We start from the raw sequence: 18,812 nt of genomic DNA on the forward strand, positions 1-18,812 counted from the left end.
AATAAACATTCATTTGGAAGTTTTTTCATATTCTTTAAAACTATTAATGAAATAAAACTAGTGACAGTCCAGAAATGTTTTATATAACCTTTATAAACAAGAAGGTTAGTGTTTTGCAATCTGTCTCTACACTAGTGTAATTGTTTAGTGCAGATTAGTACAATCACCAGTGCATATTTCTTCCATATATTGATATGTTTTCATGGATTTGCTACCTGGATTTATAGCATACACTTCCCTATATCTTACAATTAAAGCACTACCCATTTATATAAAGGAATTAATATCTGGAAGAGTTTCCATATATCCAACTCTGCAGTTGGTGAAGTGATTTACTGGGATTATGTTTTCTCCCTGTACTGTTGCAAAAAGTGAAAGATATACTTCGTGTAATGCTAATATTATTCATAGATTTTCTAGCAAAAGTCTCTTGCTTCTCTATAGTAATCGCCTCTTCATCATAAGGTGTTATAATGTAAATAACCAAAACACTGGCAAAGTTACAAAAACTTAACTTCTCAACAGTTAGATTGAAAGAGCTGGTGCTTTACTCAAAGTAGAACCAATTTAAATTGAATGAAATTCTTGTCCAGTTGTACCTGCGATTTTTTTTATATATAAAGAGACGTACTAACTGAAGTAATGTGACCATTTTTGGGGCAAAATGGGTGATAAACTGTAGTCATTTCCAATTGGATCCCTGTTCATATACACAAACACAAAAGTTATTGTTATTAGGTCTATACAAATCACCTCTTAAGCTGTCGTTCCCATAGTGATTCGTTTGGGATATCTTTGGGTCCAGGCTAAGGGAAGGGGCAGTAAGGAATTGCTAAACTTGCATCAGGTACAAGGTGCTTCGGCTAGGAAAGATAAACTAGAGAAATTGGGGTTATTTTCTTCATAACCAAGTTTAAGGAAGATACAATAGAAGAGTTCAGAATAATAATAGGTCTTGCTATGCATGTCATTAGTTGGTAAGTAAATAATTATGGGGCATAAGCTTCAGATCATCTCCAGAAGGCCAGATTGCTATTCCTGAGCTTGCTAAGCAACTACCAGGAATAGCACCAAAACCAACGTATAGGTTTCTTGTGAAAGCATAGACTCTGGATAAATGGGCATTTATCATCTGTATATATTTTTGCACTTCTTTTAATAAAAAACATACTTGAGTGCTTTAGGATTCATTGTAACTTTACTTAACTGTTAAAATGTTAGAAGCATGTCCTGTGATTCTGTGTTGGGTATTTCCTGTAAAATATTCTGAACTGCAGTACAATCAAGATAGGAACAAGCAAAGAACATATTGTACTAGGATGGGGATTAGAAGATTTGGTGCTGCGCCTGAATGAGGAGCAACTACACAAGGAATTGACGCTCACACACTTCAACTGACTGCACTCCTTGCAGCTGGCAACATTTAGATCTTCAGTTATCTGCCCTGCCTACTGAAGCATAGAGTGAACCCCACGGTCTGACAGTCTCTTAACAAATGTGTGTTGCAACCATATGCTCGTTTTCAAGAGCTCAACTTCTGAGGAGGATCTTTTTCTGCATTCTTTACATGGTGTCACATAGGTAGCATAAGATCAAAGGAAAAGGCTTATAAACTCTGATAATCCAGCACCCTTGGGACTGTGGTAGTATTAGACTGGCAGATTTTCTAGACTATTGGATGTTAAATACCCAAATACACCTTTATTTCACTTTTTTTAAAAAACATGTTGTATAGAACAGTACAGTGCAGGAACAGTTCCTTCGGCCCTCAATGTTGTGCCGAACTAATTAAATATGTAATTAAATGCCTAACTGAACTAATCCCTTCTTGCTACACAAGGTCCATATCCCTCCATTATCTGCATATTCATGTGCTCATCTAAGAGCCTCTTAAAATGCCTCTATCATAGTTGCCTCCAGTACCACTCCAGCAGTGCATTTCAGGCACCCATAACTCTCCGTAAAAAAAAACTTGCCCCACACATCTCCTTCGAACTTGCCCTCTCTCACCTTAAATGCATGCCCTCTACTGTTAGACATTTCAAACCTGGGAAAAAGATATCGGCTGTCTACTCAACCAATACCTCTCATAATCTTATAAATTTCTCTCAGCCCTCCGCTGCTCCAGAGAAAACAACCTAAGTTTGTCCAATCTCTCTTCATAACATATGCCCTCTAATCCAGGCAGCATCCTGGTAAACCCCTTCTGCACCCTCTCCAAAGCCTCCACATCCTTCCTATAATGGGGCACCCAGAACTGAATGCAATACTCAAGCAGCAATATAACTTCCTGACTCTTGAACTCAATGCCTTGACTACTAAGGCAAGCATGCCATATGCCTTCTTTACCACCCTATCAATTTGTGCAGCCACTTTCGTAGAGCTATGAACTTGGACCCCAAGATCCCTCTGTACATCAACGCTGTTAAGGCTCCTGCCATAAACTGTGTACTGTCTTTTTATTTTTGATCTCCAAATGGTGACCATGATCATATGGTAGTATAATAAATTTTCCAATGAACCTGGTGAATTTAAGAGGAGTGGGAAATGTACAAACACTCTGGACCCCAGCTCCAGCAGTAAATCTACCCACGTTTCTGATCCCTGGTTTTCCAGGCCATAACCCTGGCTCTAGCTGCACACATGGCCACAGTCCAGAGCCCAGCCTCAGCTGCACTCCAGACCCCTGGCTCACATTCTGGACTAATGGGTGAGTAAGGTGCCAGACCATCATGATTTCCGAGTAATCAGATGCTGGATTATTGGGGCTTTACTTATATTAACATCTTGAATATTGGAAATTCAGCTCAATGGGTCTACGCCTATATTAATGCTCAATACAACTCACCTCCTACTCTTCTGATTCTATTAACCCATTGCATTCTTCCTATTTATTTAGCTTCTCCTTAAATACATGGAAGCTTTTGCCCCCAACTATTCATATGCCAGTGAATTTGGTGTTCTAATCACTTTCCAGGCAAAACCATCACTTTGAAGTTCCCTATTGTATTTCTTAGTATCTGACTTATACTTATGGCTCTAGTTTTAGTTTACTCTACAACTGGAAACAGCTTCTCTGCATCTAATTTGCAAACCCATTCAAATTTTAAAGAATTCTGATTGGTCACCCCTTGAGAATAAGGAGCCCTAGTCTGGCCAATCCTTCCTCATAGATGCAAGCTCTCTGTTCTGATATCATTCTGCTAGATATGTTTCCATCTTCTTCAGTGTCATTATATGTAGTTTATAATATGGAGACCAGAGACAATACTGTTTGTTGAAAAGAAAATAGCATTTAGCAAATCTATTATTATTTTAAGGGCATAAGTAGATTAGATAAAGGAGAACCAGTGGATGTTGTATATCTTGTATTTTTAGAAAACAATTAGCAAAATCACACATTGTTATGCACAATCAGGGCTCATGGGATTGAGGGTAGTGTATTAACAGTGATTTAAGATTGGTTATTGGATGGAAAGCAAAATAAGCCATTAAGCCATCATTTTCAGGATTGATGTGTAACTAATTGAGTGCCTTGAGAATCAAAGATCAATGCTTGGTGCTCAGCTACTTCCAATCTATATCTGAGGGGGCCTAATGCAATACAGTTAGTATTGCTGATGATATAACACTAGATGGGAAAGCAAGCTTTGAGAATGCAAAAATGCTGCATAGGTATAAAACAGATTAAGTGACTGGGCAAAAAGATATGGAGCACAGTTTGTATGAGTGTGAAAATATTCTCTTTGGTAAGAGATGGAAGACTAGTAAGCATTCAAATTTCAGAGGGATTTGGGGTTGCTTGTGCATAAATATCAATGTTATCATGTAGTTTGGAAGGCAAATAATACATTTGCTTTTATTGTAAATGTGACTGGAATATAAAAGTAACAAAGTTTTGTTGCAATTATATGGGGCTTTGGTGACACCACAGCTAGGCTGTTGTGTTTTTTTCCCTCCTTACCCAAGACAGGTGGGCAATGAATTCACAAAATTGATTCCTGGGATGGGAGGACTGTCCTATGAGGAGACATCACTTACAATGGGTGATATCCCCTGGGGTTCTGAACTTCGAGAAGTGATCTCAATGAAATGATCTGCAACGGTTTGACAGAGTGGATGCTGAGCGGTTGTTTCCCCTAGTTGAAGAGCCAATTAGGACGGAGACAAGGAAATATTTCTTCATTCAGCAGGTTGCAAATCTTTAGAATTCAAAGAATCAGGGAGACATACAGCTTGGAAACAAGCCCGTTCGACCACCCATGACACTAATCCTACACTCAACTCATTTTGTTCTCCCCATCAACTATCTCCCAGAATCTACTACTCACTGACACACAACAGAGTCAAGTTATAGTGGCCAATTAATTAACCAACCAGCGCATCTTTGGGATGTGGGAGCAAATCGAACAACTGGAGGAAACTCACACGGTCAATGGGAGAACATGCAAACTCCACACATACAGTATCAAGGTCAGGACTGAACACAGGTCACTGGACTTTTGAGGCAGCAGATCTATTCGCTGTATCACTGTGGCACCCTTTCATTAGCCAAGAAACCTATGGATGAAGTTAGAGTATACTCAAAATGTAGGTCCAGAGAGTTTTAGGCAACAGGTGATCTTGGGACTGCATGGGAATGTAGATTTTCGCTGGAACTTCTTAAATGGCACAGCAGTCTCAACTGTCCACGTGACCTACTCCTGCTTCTGTTCCTAAATAATTATTCGTAATTCTCTCAGTACAATCTAACACACCTCTTCCTCAGTGTAATTGGACTAGAAAAACAAATGTTCTTTTGGCTGCAAATTTCTTCACATAAAGAAATGCAAACTAAAGTGATTTTATAATTATTTCCCATTGTGAAAAGTGAGGATTATTTTTGCTTCAAAATATGTTCTGCAGACCGCAGATAATGCATGTTAAACACTATAGTGGCAGTCAACAAGAACCTGTTAGCAATGTATTAAGAATGCAAGCCATACGTTCGATTCCAGTCTTCTTATTTTAACTTAGTGTGGAATGTTTACTCTTGAATAATCTCATTCATCAGTTTGATTGTGTATTCAATGGGGGAAGAACCTCTTGCAGTTGAATAACATTGAAGTGGATTAAATAAACATGTGCATAAATTAATACCAAGTAACTGTCACTGCTTGTCAGTCTAACTACTAATTCTGGAGAAACTAATTCTTACTACTTGCTGCTATTCTGTTAAACATCAAGATTTTCTGCAAGGAAGGGTTTACAAGTATGAGCACAATACTCACTGATTAGATGAGCCCAAACCCCACATGCTCTCCATTGAATACAGAACAGTCACATTGAGAGTTGGTTGAAAACATAAAATACAAACCTGCACGTTGGACAATCATATGAAATAGGATAATACCATTACAAACAGACCACACTAGCAGATGACAATGCCCCGAACTTAAAAGGTCTTTTATGTAATAGAACATCTCAAGATAATTCTCAAGACCTCACCGACAAAATTAGACTGAGTCATACAAGGAAAATAGTAGAGCAGATAACAAAATTTGGGTTGAGGCATGTTCTTTGGAGTACTAAAACAAGAGGGACAGTGAGAAAGGAAGGGAATTGTATTGGTCAGGCTCAAGGCACACCCACCTGTGGGAGATCGATCAAAACGAGGCCACTCAAGAGGCCAGAACTGGAGATCTGGGAAGGCTATAGCGCTGGAGGCAATTACAGAGGCGGAAAAAAAAGACCAGGGAGCAATTTGAAAAACATACCAATAATTTGAAGATTAAGGCAAGTGAGGGACGAAGGGGATTTGGGCAAAGGAAGCGGGGGGTTGAATTATGTCATCCATGGAGTGGTGACAGAGGGGAGGCTGGCCAGGAGACTATTTCCTATAATCAAGTTTAGAACTAACAACGGCATGAATAGGATTTCAGCAGCAGAGCAGAGATGAGGCAGAGACAGAATTGAGTGACGTTAAGGGGGTGGTAACAGGCAGTGTCAGTCATGGCACGAATACGTGGACCAATCTCCATCTTGGGGTCAAGCATGATCCAAAGATTTTTTTTAAATAAAAGAGTCTGGTTCAGTTTCACCTCTCGCCAGGGAAAGGGGTGGAGTTGGAGGCTGGGGAACTGTCCGTGGTGGGGACTGCAGGCAATATCTCGCTGACGTTTAAGTGGAAGAAGTTTCTGCTGGTCCAGCGAGAGAACTCAGACAAGCAGCGTGGCAAATTAGAGCCAGCGGGGGAGTACGGAGGCTGTGGGTGTCATGTGGACGTGCTTCATTTCGGGAGAGATTGCCCAAAGATCCCCCCACTGGGTGCAAACACAGAAACCCCGCGCCACAATACGGAATATAATTAACACATGTATAGGAAACTCAGGCTGTGACACGGACGCACGGGGATACAAGCACACGCAACCCGCGATTGCATCAAATATCCCAACACGAAACAAGGTATATCCTCATCCAACTCAACATCAAATAAATCCAAATATCACACTCAGAACCAAATACAACGCCTCAAGAAATAAGTGTACAATGGAAAGCAGGCAAATGAAGCGCCCCATTGTCCCTAACACGCCGGCTACAGTATTCCTCGCCTCGGGTGAATAAAACACACAAGATCGTTTATCAATATACTTCCAATTACAGCATTATCGAAGCGGTTGAACCGTAACAGGTACAGCGAACACAACATTCCCAACATACATGAAATACTCTACACCTAACCCCAAGTATACAAAGCATAACACGGTTTGCAACCGCCGCACAACCCATTAAAATAATCACCCAATCAATGTGTTCGATCAGTCCCAACACCCCAAATTTCAGGGAGGAAAAAAACCATAATTCCCCAGTCCCACCCACAACGATAATCAGACACATAGTCAGAAATAACACAACTCTTCCCGAGACAGGGAGCCAGCTTCGCCGACGAACTCCAGCTGCTCTTTCCCCGGGGCTCCTGATTTGGGGTCATACGGGTAAATTGCAAGGAATGCAGTTTGGGAATGCAACCCCCCTCCCCCTCCGACGCTATTCCGTAAGCGCACTTACTTGCAAAGTGGGAGCAGCGGCGAGAGCTGGGCTGTTGAAACTCAGCGGCACTTGGCGCGCCGGCTCTTGCCTCTGCGGTGCTGAGATCGCCGGATGGTGCCGCAAAGGGCTCCTGGCGCAGAGCTCCGCCGGCTTCCTGGTGCGGAGCCCGCCAGTTCGCGGCGCACAAGCTCCCACCGAGTCCCGTTCACAAACGCCCGAAGGGGGTCCCAGAGCGGAGCGGGTGTCCCTCCCGGTCTCTGTCCCTGGTCCCGGCTCCCACCAGACCGCCTTAAGACAAGCAGAGCGCTCTCAAGACAAGGGATAACCCTCCCGAGTTGGTGCTTGGTGTTTCTCCGGCAGGGAGTCGGGAAGAATCCGCCGAAATAACTCCAGTTCTGCGCCCAGGGAGCGTGTGCTGGTTTAAAAAAAGAGAGAAGTGCTGTCTCTCTCTCCCTCCCTCGACCACTCAGACTGGTCTAACTGCGCAAGGACCGCCCTGCGGAGCGATGACTTCCACCCACTGATGAGAGAGACATTATTTGAGAGAGCTCCAGAAAAACCCGTGAACACAAAAGACATTAAAACCGACAGGTGAAGAAACAGGGAAACACTGACGCACACACACACAGGACATTGACACACTGAGAGAGAGAGAGATGACACAGACTCACCGAGAGAGAGAGAGAGAGAAATCGCCAGCAGCTGCACACAAAAGGCTCACAAAGAAATTAAGACTTATGAAGTATCTCCCGTGCCCTAAAGACGACCAGACGTTCTTCAGAGTCGATGAGGTGTTTTTGTTGTGCAGTCCCAGGATTGCAACGTGGGGAACACAGCGGCCAACTCATCAATCTCCCACAGACGGAATGTAATCATGGCCCGGTTATCATTTCAAGTGATGTTGATTGAACGTCGGGCAAGACGCGGGGGAGGAAAGAAAATCTCCCGTTGCAGTTCAAATTTGTCCCGTTAGACTTTCTTTTTCCCGTCCACACCTGATAGCGGCCAGGGCCTCAGTTTTACGTCTCAGTCAGTTAATGCCACTTCCACTGGTGCAGCACTCCCCGCATCTCTACATTTGTAATACAGCCCCGCATTGTGTTCTTAAGTTTGTAAAATCGGGCTCGAATCTATAAGTTCCTGACTCAGGTGTGCTACCAGAAATGAGACACAGAGTTACGAGACCACGGATACCAATTACAGCCCATTTCAGTGTCAGGTAATCTCTTTTTGCTGAAAAAATAATGTACCTGCAAAATAAAAAAATCCCCTGATCAGGATCTACGTAAGTGAAGCTCTTATGTGACCAGCTGCTCAACGTTAACGGTGAACTCAGATATTGTAAAACTCTTCTTGTGGCGATCAGCAATGTTGTGAAAATATGCTCACTGTGAAGGGTAGACGGTGAAAAGCTGCTCATTGTAATTAGGGATATTATAGAAACTGATTGTGATCAGGAAAACCTTCCAATGATTAAGATTCTGCTTGCAGTGATTAAAAAAAGCTGCTTACAGTCTGAGAAAATGAAACATTGCGTAATCTGAAACTCAACAGGATTTTAAAAAAGCAGAATGTGCTGTAAACATGTGCCTCTGTCTGAAAGGGGCAGGTAAAACATTTAGCACTTGCAGGTTTAACATGTTGGTATGGTTTTGACTTCGTCCCTCCATCAGTTATGGTAGAAAAATGTTCACATATGCAGTGACACTCTTGCACGATTAAAGAACTACTCTGCAATTTTACTTCAACGTGCAGCCTTGAACAGTGCTGACCTAAATCATTCATTGTTAATGCAGAGAACTTGCTGAAATTCTGGTGCTAGTAATCATCTGTCCACAGCAAATATAGTGCAAGTCCATTTCTGTTAAATAAAACATACTGGAATTTTGCTTACAGCTGAACTTTTAGTGACCTGTGATACAGTTACTCTATGTGCATTATAAACTCAGATAGAGTGATGCTTAGATTGTAATGAACTCATTTTATAACAACAAAACCTTTTATTCCATAGAAATGGCTAAGGTACTGTTCATTTTATACTGATATTACTATTCACTTACACTCAAAATATGAGTCCTAATTTTTTGTTGGTCAGCTTATTTAGACTATTGGAATATGCCTCAGAAATTAATAAAAATCAGCCTTATTATAAAGCAATTTATCTCTGTTGCCACACCAGCTGAAGCCTCTAACCATATTAAAAAAACATTGAGTGCAAGCCAGAAGTCAATGCTACAGGATTGTAGTTACTTTTTTTTTGCAAAATGGGCAATCATTTATAGGTCAGATTCACAGCCCAGAACACAGTTCATTGCTTTGATTAGAGTCTTTAAATTGCTGTTTGAATCAAAGTCAGCAATACAGCAATTTCACATTGAACTAACTGTTCCCTGCAACTACAGTGCACTTTACTGACAGCACTGGTTCATCAAACTGTCAGTCAGGACCACTCGATCTTATATCTCCCAGGATGACATATGCTCTGGCAAATATACTATGTTTTGACACATTCATGGATATTTAATTCAACAAAGATACAGACAATCTTGCAGGGGCAAAAATCTCAAGACTACATTTTTCCAGCATTGCGTTGATTTTGTTTTGCAATGCAACTTGCTGATAATGCAAACTAAATGATGCACAACAGAGACAGTCGAGCATCTGGGAGCTTGGTGACCAATGGACATTTCTGACCAATGGTTATATATAAAAAAACAAATGAACAATGGAGAGGCACGTTAAATTAAAGTGGGCCAATTAAAGTCAAAAAGGAAGAGTATTCGAGAAGGAATATAAATGAAATTGAGAGAAAAGACACAGAAAGGAAAGATAAGAAGAAATAGCTGATTTGTGCATTCATATTAACAGTTCTTGTTTTTATTGTCATAGAGAAATACAGCACGGAAACAGGCCCTTCGGCCCACTGAGTCAGCATCGATCATCAATCACCCATTTACACTAATCCCGCATTAATCCCACTGTTATTCTCCTCGCATTCTCATTAGCTCCCCCCAGATTCTACCATTCGCCTACACATTAGGGGCAATTTACAGTGGCCAATTAACCTCCCAATTTGGATGTCTTTGGGATGCAGGAGGAAACCGGATCACCTCAAGGAAACCCACACAGTGAAAGGGAGAACTTGTAAACTCCACACAGACAGCACCCAAGGTCAGGATTGAACCCAGGTCTCCAGCACCTGCAACCATAACTGCAACATTTTAATTGCTATTTATTTCCATTGTTAACGTGTTACTTCTTCCTTTCATGATCCTTTACTAATCATGATCAAGAATTGTCAAGAACATCCTATCCGTCCCATCCAAATTCTTGTTCTCTCACCCAGAGCAGAACAGTGATGCAGCTAGTAGAACCGCTGCCTCACAGGGACAGAGACCTAGGTGCTGTCTGTGTGGAGTTTGCATGTTCTCCCTGTGATTGTGTGGGTTTCCTTCAGGTGCTCCTGTTTTTTTTTCCCAGTTCCCAAAGACGTGCGGGTTGTTAGGTTAATTGGCCACTGTAAATTGCCCCTAGTGTGTAGGTGAGTGGTGGAATCTGGGCAGAGTTGATGAGAATATGGGGAGAATTTTTAAAAATGGGATTAATGCAGGATTAGTGTAAATGGGTGATTGATGGTTGGTGCTGACTCGATGTGCTGAAGGGCCTTTGCTAGGCTGTATCTCTCTACGACCCTGGTTCTCCCTCATCCACCACCTCCAACACATATTGCACAGTACCTCACTACCCTGCATACTAATCAATCGCACTGTTTTATCTCATCATCTCATTCAATTCTTATTACCAACATTGCTCTCCTTGAATTTTCACCACCCTCCCTAGGTTTCTCTGCACTCTGCCATTGGTTTATCCACTCTCCTTTTTGGTACCACATCACCTGCATACCAATTGTTGTGGCAGAATGGCTGATATCAGGGAATTGACATATGAGCAATCACATTGCTCTACAGTGGCATTGTTCATTGTGCTGTGCTACCACTCAATGACTAAACACAAGATCTAGGGGCTGGGCTTTGCTGTATTCTCACTCTCAATACCGATCTGTAGCTATGTCAACCTTTGTAACAGTCATAGATCAGATTTTCCATTCCTTATTTGATTTTCATTTATTTCATTTAACTCCCACAGTTTTTCAGGGTTTGCTCTGAGACAGCATAAAAAATGTAATAGCTGCAATCCATTATAATGAAACACCAGTGTTGGAACTCAATTATATCAACATGTTAGTTAAAATTCAATCTTGAAGGAAATTTTAAAAAATGCAAATCGACCCAAGTTTATCCAAGTAAAAGCCAATGCTGCAATAACAGAAACATTCATGTAGTATTGATTAGTGAAGAGAACTATGGTACTTATATGCCCATTAGTAGATACAAATTTACCCACAGTATAAATCTATAAGGTGGGGTAGGGGGTGTCTATCCATGCTACTGTTTTCACACCTCTCTTACTTTACTGCCAGTAGACTGATAAAATGGCCTTAAATGGTCATTTACATTAATGGTGCTGAGGTCGAAAGGGTTGAGAACTTCAAGTTCCTAGGAGTGAATATCACCAAAAGACTGTCCTGGTCCAACCACATAGATAGTACAGCCAAGAAAGTGCACCAGCACATCTACTTCCTCAGGAGACTAAAGAAATTCAGCATGTCCCCATTGACCCTCACCTACTTTTATAGATGCACCATAGAAGGCATCCTACCTGGATGCATCGGGGCTTGGTATAGCAACTGCTCTGCAGAAGACCACAAGAAACTGCAGAGGGTTGTGGACAGAGCTCAGCACATCACAAAAATCAGCCTCCCCTCCATAGACTCTGTCTACACTTCTCACTGCCTCGGCAGCCAGCATAATTAAAGATCCCACCCAACCCGGACATTCTCTGTTCTCCCCCCTCCCCTCAGGCAGAAGACACAAAAGCCTGAAAGCACATACCACCAGGCTCAAGGACAGATGTATCCCTCTGTTATAAGAGTAATGAATGGTCCCCTTGTATGATAAGATGGACTCTTGACCTCACAATCTACCTCGCCATTGCCTGGCACCTTATTGTCTATCTGCACTGCATCTTCTCTGTAACCGTAACACTTTACTCTGCGTTCTGTTATTCCTGTGTTTTTTTTCCCTTGTGCTACCTCAATGTACTGATGTGATGAAATTATTTGTTTGGATGGTATGCAAAACAAAGATCTTCACTGTACCTCAGTACATATGACTATAATAAACCAATTTACCAGTTTAAAGGTCCTTGCTGCCACTTATTATGGGTGTCTCAAAGCCTAGACTGATACACCGTACTTGAGGTTTAGGCTCTGGTCTCCGAGCCTCATTGGTTCATAAGATAGGAGCATCATATCATGTAATATACAATGGCCATCATTTTAACTTTTGGTGTTAAGGGAGGTGAAAAGGAGTAGAAATGTATAACAGGTATCTGATTTGTTTTACAGTATTGCCAGTTGTGTATTATTTTGCTGCTGAGCTTATCTGGTATTGCCTGCTGTCCAATTGTATTGCCACTCTGAAGTGATTTGAAGGCTACTCTTTGGGAGATGATGAAAGCAACTAACATGCAGAAGAGACCAACAGAAATGACCAGCCTTTATATTTTTATAGATGTGCACAACTAGATGTGGCACTAGAACATCTCAAAACCTCAAGAACTGGAATGGATCTCCTATCGCATTGCTGATGTTAAGGTGGAGTAGATTATATTTGATAATGAAATAGAGATAGTCTGGTGTTGGATAGCTTGAGAGACATTGAATGCTTTTTAGGAAGCATATTGATAAAATAGTAACATGGATTGGGGAAGAGAGAGTAAAATAACAGGTACTGAGTAGTTTGAAAACAGTAGCTAGCTGTTGTTATAGACAAGGATTGAAGATTTAGGGGAGGGAGGAGTATTTGAGATAGTAAACTGAATAGTAAGACTGGCGACTTGTTAAAGAACATCCCACTAAGCAACCTACTGGAAGGTGATATGGGAAGGTTTTAAACATCCAATCTCATTTTATTTCCATGGATATATTTTATCAGTGTCTTCTGCAGGCAGTTATCGAGAAGACTTGGGAGTGCAGTGAGTCTTCAAGGAGAGCAACAAACAATCTGTTGGAGGAACTCAGCAGGTCAAGCAGCTGGAGTTCCTCCAGCAGATTGTTTGTTGCTCCAGACTGCAGCATCTACAGTCTCTTGTGTCTTCAAGGAAAGCAATAATGGTAATGAGAATTGAATGGGCAGATTAAAGAAAACAGAGATTAATTAGCATGCAAATTAGAGAGGCACTATTTAATGATAATACCAATGCCCATACCCTGACCCTCCCACCCAAATAAGGTGAGCAATGGGCTGTTAGTAGGCACTTGGGTGATCTGACAACAATACGAGTATTGATGAAATTGATGAAATGTATTGATGACTCTGTCTTTACCTCTCGTTGTCTTGGTGTAGCAGCCAGCATAATCAAAGACCCCAACCACCCAGGACATTCTCTCTTCTCTCCTCTTCCATCAGGTAGAAGATATAGGAGCCTGAGGGCATGTACCACCAGACTTAAAGGACAGCTTCTACCCCACTGTGATAAGACTATTGAACGGTTCCCTTATATAACGAGATGGACTATGACCTCACGATCTACCTTGTTGTGACCTTGCACCTTATTGCACTGCACTTTCTCTGTAGCTGTTACAATTTACTCTGTACTGTTATTGTTTTTACCTGTACTACATCAATGCACTCTGTACTAACTCAACGTAACTGCACTGTGTAATGAATTGACCTGTACGATCGGTATGCAAGACAAGTTTTTCACTGTATCTCAGCACAAGTGACAATAATAAACCAATACCAATAGAGTTCATATGCATATCGTGACACAGTGCTTTATGATAAAGTTAAAAGGAAAAAGGAATAGTGAGCAGGAGGTTGAGTAGAAGGTGGGAATGGTGGAGAAGTAAATAAAGAGAGAAAGAAATAGTGGGATTCAAATGGAAATAGGAGGCAGCTACTTAAAATGGTGTTGTAGAACCCAGCTACAGCTGCAGAGAGACCAACGAAATAGCAGATAATGGAAGTAGTTAAGTCACCAGCATGGACAAAGTGCTGGAGGAGTGGTAGAATCTGCTGATTTAACTCTCATGGGCACATGAACACAGTCATGTTTGTCCATGATGATTAAACCATGGCAATTCACATTTTATAATCTCTGGAATTCATCATGCAGGGTGTTTGACAGAAATCTCTGAAGACACTCCAACCTTTCAGGTTATCATTGTTTATTGAAAAGTACTGTGGCTTGGGGGGGGGGATCCTCTTATAGTCTCAGTCTGCTTTGCTGGATTTTTAATTTTCCCCTTTTGATGGATTGCTTTATTATCAGTTACCATGGCTTACTGACTTAGCTCCAGCAGTGTACCTTGGTGTGTGACTCACCACCCAGGGGACTTTATATCTGGATAACCCATTATAAGTCAAAGAAAACACAGAAGAAAAAAACAATTGAAAAGCAAAAAAGCTGCAGATTCTGGAAATCTGAAATTAAAACAGAAAGTGCTGGAGAAGTTCTGCAGCCCACACACCTTCTGTGGAGAGACTTAATATTTTAGGTCAATAGTTGGAATAGGATTGTAAATAAGATATCTTTATTAGTCACATGTACACAACCAAGATGGCTGAACATGCACATGGATGACATGAGTGTAAGATGGCTGTCCTCATCTGATCAGTATGTGAATGCAGCGTTGCTGTATAGAGCAATAGTGTTCATTTCAATGTATGTAGTAAAACTCTGATAATCTGCCATTCTAATGACAAGACAAGATTTCTTTATTAGTCACATGTACCTCGAAACAAACAGTGAAATGCACCTTTTGCGTAGAGTGTTCTGGGGGCAGCCTGCAAGTGTCGCCATGTTTCCAGCACCAACATAGCATGCCTACAACTTCCTAACCTGTGTGGCTTTGGAATGTGAGAGGAAACCGGAGCACCTGGAGGAAACCCACGCAGACACGGGGAGAATGTACAAACTCCTTACAGACAGCAGCTGGAATTGAACTTGGGTCGCCAGCGCTGTAAAGTGTTACGCTAACCACTATAGTTGAAACCATTGGCCTTCCTGCCTTGCGATAAAGTGGCATTAACAACAGTTATTGGGACAACACACAGTTTTTATAACAAAATATAATAGAACGATAGAACAATACAGCACAACACAGGCTCTTCTGCCCACCATGTTGTGCCGACCTTTAAACTATGCCTAAGACTATCTAATCCCTTCCTCCCACATATCCCTCTATTTTAAATTCTTCCATATGCTTATCCATCAATCTCTTGAACTTGACCAACGTATCAGCCTCCACCACCACCCCAGGCAGCGCATTCCATGCACCAACCACTCTATGGGTAAAAAAACTTCCTCTGATATCTCCCTTGAACTTCCCACCCATTACTTTAAAGCCATGCCCTGTTGTATTGAGCATTGGTGCCCTGGGAAAGAGGTGCTGGCTGTCTACTCTATCTATTCCTCTTAATATTTTGTATATTATGTCTCCCCCCATCCTCCTTCTCTCCAAAGAGTAAAGCCCTAGCTCCCTTAGTCTCTCTTAATCCATACTCTCCAGTCCAGGCAGCATCCTGGTAAGTCTCCTCTGCACCCTTTCCAATGCTTCCACATCCTTCCTATAATGAGGTGACCAGAACTGGACACAGTACTCCAAGTGTGGTCTAACCAGAGTTTTGTACAGCTGCATCATTACCTCCTGGCTCTTAAACTCGATCCCACGAATTATGAAAGTTAACATCCTATAAGCTTTCTTAACTACCTTATCCACCTGTGAGGCAACTTTCAGTGATCTGTGGATATGAACCGTCAGATCCCTCTGCTCTTCCACACTACCTGGAATCCTACCATTAGCCTTGTACTCCGCCTTGGAGTTTGTCCTTCCAAAGTGTACCACCTCACACTTCTCCGGATTGAACTCCATCTGCCACTTGTCAGCCCAGCTCTGCATCCTATCAATATCCCTCTGCAAGCTTCGACAGTCCTCCACACTATCTGCAACACCACCGACCCTTGTGTCGTCTGCAAACTTGCTAACCCACCCTTCTACCCCCTCATCCAAGTCATTAATAAATATCACGAAAAGTAGAGGTCCCAGAACCGATCCTTGTGGGACACCACTAGTCATAGCCCTCCAACCTGAATGCACTCCCTCCACCACAACCCTCCGCTTTCTACAGGCAAGCCAATTCTGAATCCACACGGCCAAGCCTCTCTGGATCCCATGCCCTCTGACCTTCTGAAGAAGCCTACCATGTGGAACCTTGTCCAACGCCTTACTAAAATCCATGTAGACCACATCTACTGCACTACCCTCATCAATCTTCCTGCTCACCTCCTCAAAGAACCCTATCAGGCTTGTGAGACATAATCTTCTCTTCACAAAGCCATGTTGGCTGTCCCTAATCAGACCATGATTCTCTAAATGTTCATAGATCCTATCTCTTAGAGTCCTTTCCAACAGCTTGCTCACCACAGACGTAAGGGTCACTGGTCTGTAATTCCCTGGATTATCCTTACTACCTTTTTTGAATAAGAGGACAACATTTGCCACCCTCCAATCCTCCAGTACCATTTCCATGGATAACGAGGACTCAAAGATCCTAACCAACGGTTCAGCAATCACCTCCTTCACCTCGCGGAGCAGCCTGGGGAATATTCCGTCAGGCCCTGGGGACTTATCTGTCCTAATATTTTCTAACAGCTCCAACACATCCTCTCTCTTGATACCTACATGCTCTACAACATTAACCTTACCAACACTGTCCTCAGCATCATCAAGGCCCCTCTTCTTGGTGAATACTGAAGAGAAGTATTCACTGAGAACCTCACCCACTTCCACAGCTTCCAGGCACATCTTCCCACCTTTGTCTTTAATCAGACCCATCTTTACTCTAGCCATCCTTCTGCTCTTCACGTACAAGTAAAAAGCCTTGGGATTCTCCTTAACCCTACTCGCCGAAGCCTTTTTATGTCCCCTTCTCGCTCTCCTCAGCCCCTTCTTAAGTTCCTTCCTTGCTACTCTATATTCTTCACGAGCCCTGTCTGATCCTTGCTGCTTATACCTTATGTATGTTGCTTTCTTCTTCCTAATGAGTTGTTCCACCTCTCGTCACCCATGGTTCCTTCACCTTGCCATTCTTTCTCTGCCTCACTGGGACAAATTTATCCCTAACATCCTGCAAGAGATCCCTGAACAACGACCACATCTCCACAGTACATTTCCCTTCAAAAATGTCATTCCAATTTACACTCTCAAGTTCTCACCTTTTAGCCTCATAATTTGCGCCTCCCCCAATTAAATATCTTCCCATCCTCTTTGCTCCCATCCTTGTCCATGACAATGCTAAAGGTTAGGGAGCGGTGGTCACTGTCCCCCAAATGCTCACCCACTGAGAGATCTGTCACCTGACCCAGTTCATTACCTAATACTAGATCTAATATGACATTCCCTCTAATCGGCCTGTCAACATACTGTGACAGGAATCCTTCCTGGACACACTTAACAAACTCTGCCCCGTCTAAACCTTTGGGACTAAGCAGGTGCCAATCAATATTTGGGAAGTTGAAGTCTCCCATGATAACAACCCTGTTATTCTTGCACCTTTCCAAAATCTGCCTCCCAATCTGCTCCTCAGTATCCCTGCTGCTACCGGGGGGCCTATAGAATACTCCCAGTAGAATAACTGCTCCTTTCTTGTTCCTAACTTCCACCCATACTGACTCTAGAGAGGATCCTTCTACATTATCCACCCTTTCTGCAGCTGTAATAGTATCCCTGACCAGTAACGCCACCCCTCCTCCTCTTTTCCCCCCCTTCCTATCCCTTTTAAAACACTGAAATCCAGGAATATTCAATATCCATTCCTGCCCTCGTGACAGCCAAGTCTCTGCAAGAGCCACAATATCATAGTTCCATGTACTTATCCAAGATCTCAGTTCATCACCCTTATTCCTGATGCTTCTTGCATTTAAGTAAATGCACTTTAGGCCATCCACCTTTCTACTTTTATACCCTGTACTCTGCTTCTCCTTCCTCAAAGCCTCTCTACATGTTAGATCTGACTTTTCAACATCCACTTCTTCCTCTGACCTACCCCTCTGGTTCCCATCCCCCTCGCAAACTAGCTTAAACCCTCCTGAACCACCTTAGCAAACCTGCCTGCAAGGATATTGGCCCCCCCCCCCTCGGGTGCAGGTATAACCCGTCCTCTCTGTACAGGTCCCACCTTCCCCAGAAGAGAATCCAATGATCCAAAAATCTAAAACCTTCCCTCCTGCACCAACTCCTCAGCCACGCATTCATCTGCCATCTCCTCCTATTTCTACCTTCACTATCACGTGGCACTGGCAGCAATCCTGAGATTGCTACCCTTGAGGTCCTGTTCTTCAGCCTTCTGCCTAGCTCCCTAAACTCACTTTTCAGGACCTCATCCCTCTTCCCACCTACGTCGTTGGTACCAACATGTACCACGACTTCTGGCTGTTCTCCCTCCCACTCAAGAATACTGTGGACCTGATCTGAGACATCCCGGACCCTGGCACCTGGAAGGCAACATACCATCCGGGATTCATGCTCACTTCCACAGAACCTCCTATCTGTTTCCCTGACTATCAAGTCCCCTATCACTACTGCCCTCCTCTTCTGCCCTCCTCCAATGGGGTAAGTGTCAAAGGAGGTAGGCATAATTTTTAAAGAAGATCAATGC

General features: G+C 42.5%; 1 protein-coding gene across 1 annotated transcript in view; it reads right to left on the minus strand.

The window, feature by feature from the left end:
- Window positions 1-7,456, minus strand: part of syt12 (synaptotagmin XII) — a 155,997-nt gene extending 148,541 nt beyond the window's left edge. The window contains exon 1 of the mRNA XM_052029361.1: window positions 7,048-7,456. The gene's annotated coding sequence lies outside the window, so the exon portion shown is untranslated. The remainder of the gene's footprint in view (window positions 1-7,047) is intronic.
- Window positions 7,457-18,812: the final 11,356 nt, after the last annotated feature.

The sequence above is a fragment of the Pristis pectinata genome, chromosome 14 (genome assembly GCF_009764475.1).
Source record: "Pristis pectinata isolate sPriPec2 chromosome 14, sPriPec2.1.pri, whole genome shotgun sequence".
Classification (NCBI taxonomy): domain Eukaryota; kingdom Metazoa; phylum Chordata; class Chondrichthyes; order Rhinopristiformes; family Pristidae; genus Pristis; species Pristis pectinata.